Source organism: Nannospalax galili, unplaced genomic scaffold, assembly GCF_000622305.1.
Source record: "Nannospalax galili isolate Female #2095 unplaced genomic scaffold, S.galili_v1.0 scaffold96, whole genome shotgun sequence".
NCBI classification, from domain to species: Eukaryota; Metazoa; Chordata; class Mammalia; order Rodentia; family Spalacidae; genus Nannospalax; species Nannospalax galili.
Genome location: NW_008342018.1, coordinates 6,117,086 through 6,126,179, shown reverse-complemented (window position 1 = coordinate 6,126,179; position 9,094 = coordinate 6,117,086). Strand labels below are relative to the sequence as shown.

Genomic DNA, 9,094 nt, shown 5'->3' with positions numbered 1-9,094 from the left:
AGACTAAAAAGAAAGAAAGAAAGAAAGAAAGAAAGAAAGAAAGAAAGAAAGAAAGAAAGAAAGAAAGAAAGAAAGAAAGAAAGAAAGACATTGAGCACAGGTCACAGAAGCAATCCAGTAAGCAGTGTTCCTCCATGGCCTGAGCTTCAGCTACTGCCTCCAGATTCCTTTCCTGAGTTCCTATTTTGGGTTCCCTCCATGATGAACTATGACCCAGGAGATATAAGCCAAATAAACCCTTTCCTCCCCAAGTTGTTTTTGGTCAGAGTGTTTCATCACAGGAAGTGAAAGTGCCTAGAACACACAGACACACAGACACACAGACACACACACACACACACACACACACACACACACACACATAAAAATAGCAATAGCAGGGGGGAAAGAAAGCATGAAACACTTATATGTATGTGTGCATGTCAAAAAACACTCTGGGTATCTTGACTTCATGGATATAATATACCTATATCACTGTAGGAGTCACCTCTGTACAACACATTTTCTCTCTTAATTGTAAGTAATGTGTTATTTTCTTGTTTATCTCTCTCACAAGACTGTAATTATTCTGATATAGTGTATTACTACCAACTCTAATTTTAAAAAATAACCAACATACAGTTTACATTTTGTATATTGCTTTTATAAACCATGTAGATAACTATTAGATTTTTTTGTTGCTATTCTTTTCAAACGGTATTAGCACAGTTAGCACCACCTTATCAATAATCACAAAAACCAAGTTCCAATGCTTATGTACCATCTAGATTATTCAGGTGATCAGGGGCTCTATTGTTTTCTTTGGCTTTTAGTTCTTGATTATATCTCCAAATATGAAAAAGCTGATAGGCTCCTGCTGTTCCCATAAAGAAATTAACAACAAACTCCATTTTTTTGGTTAATTTCAAGTGAGTATCTTGACAAAATAAACCATGTAACCAAACATCAAGACAGTGGATGGAGCTGTATTGAGTTTCTCTCCAGGCCTGGCCATGTCCAGGCCTCTGGCTCTGGGGCTGTCATCTTGGCCGCTTCCTGATCAACAGCAGTTGGCTGTAAGCTTTGCTATGTCCTCACTGATGGCTGACAACAAGGGGGAGCTTGTGGTTTTCTCTTACCATAGGTCTCCCTATCAAAGGCTTTCCTTGAAAGTTTTAAGGTAGCATTCACTTTTTAAATATAAGTGTAAGTTGTTTGTATCTTTTGTTGTTTTATTTTCTGTTAAGTGATTATTATGTTCTTAGAGTATATTTTATTTATATGGCACAGAACGTATGACTAAGGATTTCTAATCATTGATTTCTTTTTTCAGTACTGATAATAACCTACTTCTGAGTTAGTTGGTTTTTTACATCTGATTACTTATAAATTTATTTTTCTCTATCAAAGATGCATTTAACAATAACTCCATATAATTTATTTTGTTTTTTTTTTAGTGTTGGAAATTAAGGCTGTCTCATTTTTTAAATTTACTCTTATTTTATGTGTCTGAATATTTTGCTTACATGTATGTTACTCCATATAATTTATTTTGTTTTTTTTTTTAGTGTTGGAAATTAAGGCTGTCTCATTTTTTTAATTTACTCTTATTTTATGTGTCTGAATATTTTGCTTACATGTATGAAAGTGCAGTCATGTAATGTAATGCATGTGGAGGACAGAAGAGGGTGTTGGATCCCCTGGAAGAGAAGTAATAGTTGTGAGCGTCCATGAGGTTGCTGGGAACACAACCCAGGTCCTCTGCAATAGCAATCAGTACTCTTAACTGCTGAGCTATCTTTTCTGCCACAGGCCTTGCTATCTTAGTCAAAAATACTATTGCTGAGCTATATCCACAGCCAAAATCCATATTACAAAGAGAAAAAAAATTTAAATTAATAGGAATATACCACTATTAGGTATGAAATGCTCAGTGCATGTTATGAAAATTGTTGCTTTATAAAAATTACTTTAATAATGTATCTTTCAATAACAATTTGGTGGACCTTGAATATTCTTGTGAGACTCTATATTGCTTTATATGGAACTCCCAGCTGAAAAAGAGGTTGAGAAGCAGCTTTTCATGGTACAGATGAATAATGACTAGATCTAATGTTTCAAGAAGTACATGATCCTAACATTCTAGCTATTAATTGCCTGCTAACTGAAAATCATTGAAGAACAGAAACAAAATTAATTTTTAACATTTCTATCCAACCTAAATGACAATAGTAATTTTGTTTTCTTGAATTAATTCTTGACTTGTCTTCAAACAAGAATAGAATAAAGGGCAGAAGCTTTAGGAGTAATTTATAGAAATCTCGTTTTGAGATGTTACTTCAAAGTTAGTATATGAATAGCATAAATGCTGACTTGTAATCATACATGTTTCGTGGGCATCTATCATATTCAAGATATGAAATTTTGTGTAAGGCACTCTCACTGGAAATCTTTACCACAATAGTGTCTAGTTACATTTTTGTTGTTGACCTGATAAAATACATGACAGAAACAACTTAAGAGTTTTGACTCACAGTTTCAAAAGCATCAGCCCATTGTGGTAGACGAAACATTGTGGAATTCATGGTGGCAGGAGTGTGTGATGGGAACTTTTGCCATGGTGTGTGTGCAGGAAGCAGGTGACACAGGTTGGATCCCTACAGTGGTATAGCTTTCAGCAGCCTACCCCGAGAGATCTATTTACATGGACCAAGCCCCTTGTCTCAAAGATTCTACAACCTCTCCAACAGAATCATGAACTAGGGACCAAGTGTTCAAGTCCATGAGTTTATGAGGAACATTTTAGTCTAAAACTGAACTAGCATCTCTTATTCAACACTATAAGGAAACAAAGTGAAAGTCTGGTCACTTGATTATGTCAATCCTGAATACATATTAAAAAACCAAAAATAGCCAGGCATCGTGGCCACGCCTTTAATCCAGGCCCTCAGAAGGCAGAGGCAGGTGGATCTCTGTGAATTCAAGGCCAGCCTGGTCTACATAGTGGGTTCCAGGACAGTTGGGGCTACAAGGAGACCCTGTCTCAAAAAGACCAAAAAAAAAAAAAAAAAAAAAAAACAAAAATAAAAAGTATCAAGACCTGTGAACAGCATCCAGTTTTACCTTACTTTCAAGCTAAGAAAGTAACCTCAGAAGATTTCAAGGTTAGGTACAAAAGTATGATATTCTCAGGTCACAGACAATTTATTTTTTATGACATATTAATTATGTATATGTGTGTGACTGCGTGGTATGTGGTCAGGAGTATCAGTAGAGGCCAGAAGAGGATGTCAGATTCACTGTAGGTAGAGTCACAAGATGTTATGAGCCACACAGCTTGGATACTGTGAACTGAACTCTCGTCCTTTGTAAGAGCAATAAGCACCCTGACCACTGAATCTCAAGACAATTTATTATTTATTGCTAATATCAACAGCAAATATCCAGAATAACATCATTTTACAAACCCTGCTTTCCACAGTGCATCATGAAAATGGACAGAAAACCCCAGACATGGTGGTATACAGCGTTAGTCTGAATGCTCTGTAAGCAGAGAAAGAAATTCTCTCTCAGTTTGAGGCCAGCCTGGTCTACATAGTGAGTTGCAGTCAAAAATAAATAGTGAGACCTTGTGTCAAAAAAAGGAAAAAAAAAGGAAAGAAAAAGGACAGAAAAAGTCAGAGGTACATTACAGGAGGGGAAGTCTGAGCTTAGATAACCTCCAACCTTTACCATAGGCAGTGAGCATGACTTCATTTTCCTCCAGTGGGCATGTCACTGCATTATAATGTGGAAATGACAGGTCCGCCATTCACTCTAAAGACAGCCAGTATCCTCATCTTCTAGAGACAAGCATTCAGTGTACCTTCCAAGGGTTTTTACTGCAAAATGTCCTGAAAGGATAGTGAAGAACACAACAGTGATCACTGGTAATAATGGAGAGGAAGGCGGTAAACTCATTCATTTCACCTTGAAGGACGATTATTAATTATTATTGAAATTCTGTTTTCTGTGGATTCTTTCAACTTTTCTGGGTTTGATAGATATTTTTTTTAAATCTTTTGATATCAAAATATATACTCCTGCCGGGTGTGGTGGCGCACACCTTTAATTCCAGCACTCGTGAGGCAGAGGCAGGCAGATCCCTTTGAGTTCAAGGCCAGCCTGGTCTACATAGTAAGACCAAATATATATATATATATATTCACATGCATGAAGCACTTATTTGAAGCACTCTCACACCTCACAGACACAAACACACACTTACATTTCATATATATAATATATATAATATATATATAAAAACATGACTATAGAGATGACTTTTTCCGGATGACTTCATATCTGATCTTTAAAACTACTTTTAAGTAATTTGAATTTTTAATGATTAAGTGTAGATTTCTTTGTCATTCTTACATGTAAATGTATTGAATTACTTACTTCTATGGCTTTCTAGTTTTATACATCTTGTGGGGGTGGCTGGGGGGGGGACAACCATTACTTCTTCAAACTCTATTTTCTCCGGTTTCCCATTTAGTCAGAGAAAACATCATAAGCATATTAGGCCACTTAAGAAGACTTTATATCTCACTACTAATTCTCACTTGCTTTTACTACTTTAATATTATTTTTTTTCAATCTGATTTTCATGTTGGTAGTATCTTTGCTAAGCTTCAAGTGGCTGGTGACAACAGGAATAATTGCAAAACCTGGGTGATAGGTCAATATTGTTTCCAGGAATATTTTTGGGTGGATCTTTGCCCCATCCTTTTTCTCTGGTAGACATGTGCTAAGGAAAACTCAGTTGTTGCCTTAAGGGCCAGCATCTGCACATCCACAGGTTTCCCAGGGTCTCTCTCTTGTTCCCATATCCACTCTTCTCTGGAAGCTGCTCAGTTTGTTCTATCTGGTCTCCAAGGTTCAGGGCCTCAAATTAAGGAGACCGACAGGTTTTGCCTTCATTCTTGTTCTGTCAAGGCCTGTAAAATAAAATTACTGTGGTCACTGTAGACTTCATCCTACTTATTTCTCATTTGTTCAGGATTACTAAACTCAATTTCCTAGTGTCCAATGTCTTGAACATAAATTGTTTAGAATTTAGTGAATTTTAGCTATTTCAGAAAAGAGGGTAAATCCTTGCTTCTGCAGGTTAGATGGAGGCCAGAATTCCTGGGATCCTTTCTGATACTGACTACTTTTATTTATTTCCTATAACACTGAACAGGAGACAGGAGTTTAGACAAAAGTGAACTTTTGATGATATGAAAGTTGAGGCAAAAAATGTAATTTAATAGATGAACATTAGAAGTAAAAACAAGGATGAAAGTTAAATAAAGTTGCTCTTTCAGTTACAGGTTGATCTTGGCCTGAGTCTCAGTATAGGTCCTTGGTAATAGGTAGCAGAAGGGTGATTTGCCTTGTGAGCTTAAGCAAACCAGGCATTGTTTCTTCCCAATACTCTTTATAGAGTACATACTAGAGTACATTGGAAGTACATACTATCTGACACCGATTTTTCTTTCAGACAAGAGTAATTCTTGAGAAAATCAGGGAGAAGAGGAGAGATTGTTGAGTTTTGGTGACTCAAACACATAGCAACAGAGAATAAGAGACTGACTAAGGAACCGTGGCTAGCTACTCTAAGCAAACTCTAATTTACACAGCTACTGTTTCAGAGTATGTCAAGTTTAAACTTCATCATCAACTTCACTAGATTTAGAATTACCTAGGTGATATACCCCTAGGCATATTGTGAGGGTGTATCCAGAGACATTTAACTGAAGAAAGACCACCTGAAGGATGTGGTTGGCATCATTCCATGGACTGAGGCTGAACAAGAAGGGGAAAAAAAGCCAGCCAAGACAAACTGTGAGGCAAACAAAGAATCCCCAAACAAAACCCTTCCTTCTTCAAACTCCTTTTGTCAGGCATTCTTTCACATCAACAAAAAAGCAATTAATCCACTATCCTATTTAAAGTTAATATAGTCATAGTGAAACAGTATCTGTATAGGAACCCTACATGACTCATTACCTGTAAAGTGAGACACTAATTTATCCTTGTCTTTGATTTGTGGGTGGTCAAGAAGGGTAACTCTAGAAATATTCACTTCCTTAATTTCTATGGATTTACAAAGATATTTGCATTATCAGACTCTCTAATTTGTATGAATATATTTTTGAGAGGTTTTTGCATATAACATACCCTTACTGTCTTGCACCAAAATTAAAGGTGTAATGTCACAAGAAGGCAATAAATTCAGGCTTCTTGATGGATGTGTGCTAACCTACTAGAAAAGGAGAAGCCATTGAACTTTCAGTGGAGACATGACAGACAGTATGTTAAGACTTACTGCTAGGCAAGAATGCAAATATAAAATTAAAGAGTTTGAAAAGCAGTGATGACAGCATGCACTTAAACTCAAGCCAGAAAAAAAATCCCAGCATAGAAGCAGAGAAATGAATCAGACACCTAAACCCTAGCAGAGGAACTATTGGCAACTTATAGTAGGCTACTGGGAGGGGAAATATCAGTCTTCTTTAAGGATGTGAGTCTGGGTATGTTAACCAGGCTCCACCAAACAGACCCACACTGAAGGATACTTGTGGACATAAGCTTGATTTGATAGGCCTTAAAATCTATCTATCTATCTATCTATCTATCTATCTATCTATCTATCTATCTATCATCTATCTATCTGCCTATCTATGGCGTACATAAAACCAGGTGTGGTGTACTGTTAAAATGGAGTGTATATAGGCAAGATGGTCTAAATATGATCAAAACATATGAAATTCACAAATAGTTAATAAAAACTTTTAAAAAAAATCAGAATAAGCATGAGAAGATATGATATGGATCATTTAAAAACAGAAATATTAACACTAACACTAAAAACTGTCACCTACATCTTTCTTTTTTGTTTAGAAGACTGAGAACTTGTATTTTGTTAAGATATTACACAAATTCAAATTAAAACAATTTGATTACAATGCTAACCTAGATTCATTAGTAAATACTTTTCCAGATAAACTATATTATATAAATTTATCTCATGGGTATGTTTAAATTGTGTGGTATAATTATGAGGCTTTATAGTTTGAATGCCTATATAGGTGTGCAGCTTTTTATAATTTATTTTGTTTTCTATTTTTCTTAAACCTCCAGTCTCAAATCTGTACCATTTTTTCAAGTACACATGATTATATCTATCCAACTCAAAGCTAAAGCTTTTAGTAGAAAAAGAAAGATGTGAAAATAATGTCTATTTGTGAAATCAGACATTACGTTATTGATGTTTCAGACTGCTTCACCTTATGTTGTAATGGAATGTTGTTCACGTCCTTGAAAGAAGCCTTTTGTAAGAAATGCAATTTCCACTGAAACCTACTATATGTAAATATATATAGAGAGAAACATAAAATAAACATAATTGAAATACAACAGGCATTACTGTTTTTGGGTTCTACTGTGTATGACACACTAGTATTTACAGATGCATTTTCTTTTTTTATACTCTTTTGCTGGCCAAAGCTGGAAGAATTTATGTCAAATGCACAGTTTTATAATCATGAATTTAATAAATGACAAAATGAAGACTCAAGAAAAATAGATTTATTAACTATGCCTGCCCTTCTATAATCCACTAAAATTTGTATTATTTCTCTGCAAGGTTTTCTTTCTTTTCTTCAAGAAGTACTCATGTCTCTGTCAGTATAATGGCACACTGAGGTTTAATTACCTAGTGAGTAATGAATAGTGCACTTTAGTGAGCTTTAATGAAATTCTATTTTAAGCTATAAAGAAATATTTTGTAAAAATATTTGTATCCCTTCAGAATAACAACAGCAAAAAATATGTTCTGGATGAAGTTGCAAGCAGAGATGGCAGTTTGGGTCCATTATTCTAGAATCTGCAAACAGCAGTCCCTTTTATCTCACAGCAACTACAGTCACCCTACCAAACTTGTGATGGTATTTGAAAATGCTAATAATCCAATTGTATATCTTAGGGTAGATTTTCACATTAATTGTACTGGGAAAGAAATGCTGTAGACTCTGAAGCCTGTTTGAAAAATAGTCTGGAAAATGTTTGGATCAACTTCAACAAAACTGAAATAACAGCACTTTCCTTTATAAGGCTTATCAGACATGATGTTAGCTTCTTTAATGCAAATACATAATTAATGCAAAAATATGAGCAAGCCTACATTAATGCAAAAAATATGAATCTTCTTTTTTAGCAACTGCAACACTGCCTGGCACATACCACACTGAAAGTAGTCTTAATTAGCTAAATGACACGACATAGTTTTGTATAATCATATTTTTGTGAATTATGACATATGTTAAATGTTATATTGACCAAGAGGAAATAGGTTTACAAGAAAGAAAAAAAAACTTTTAGAAAGAAACAGTGTGATTTTAATGAGTTATTGATGAATTGCTGGAGGATAGCAGTAAAGCATTTATATACTGTAGCTAGTTTAAAGACAGGTGACCTTTTAAGAGATTAGTTAACCTTTCAACAATTTTGGAGACTTACTGTTTTGAAAGAAAAAGGTCAAAGTAGAACTCAAAATGCAGCTATTGTCTTCCCTGTGTTTATTGCCATGATTTTAATTCCCAATAAATTAATTCAAAGTGTGGAGTCTGCAAAAAAAGTAGTTTTAAAACAAAGCATAAAACCCAAAGAGGAATAGTAGTTTCAGGATTTTTTCAGGCATTAAATATAAGTAGCAGAAATATGAAAGCAACATTTTAATCATTTGTAAATTTTACCTTTAATTTCATTTGTGCTAAAAGTTACTATTAAAAAATATGGTTAGTTTAAAAAAATACATAATGCAGGGCTAGCAAGAAGGCTCAGTGTGTAAAGGTGGTCAGTGACAGGATTAATAAAAAGAGCTCCCTAGGACTCCATGGTAAAAGGAAAGAATTCTCCCACAAGTTGTCCTCTGACCTACACACACTCTCACTATGACCCATGTGCACATACATAGCCACACATTCACATGCACACATCCACATCCATACCAGAGAGAGAGAGAGAGAGAGAGAGAGAGAGAGAGAGAAAGAGAGAGAGAGATACTTGATGTTCATACTCATTCTTTCTT

General features: G+C 35.1%; 1 pseudogene; it reads right to left on the bottom strand.

Annotated features, from left to right (window-relative positions):
* Nucleotides 1–752: 752 nt before the first annotated feature.
* LOC108491073 lies at nucleotides 753–3,790 on the bottom strand (annotated as a pseudogene).
* Nucleotides 3,791–9,094: the final 5,304 nt, after the last annotated feature.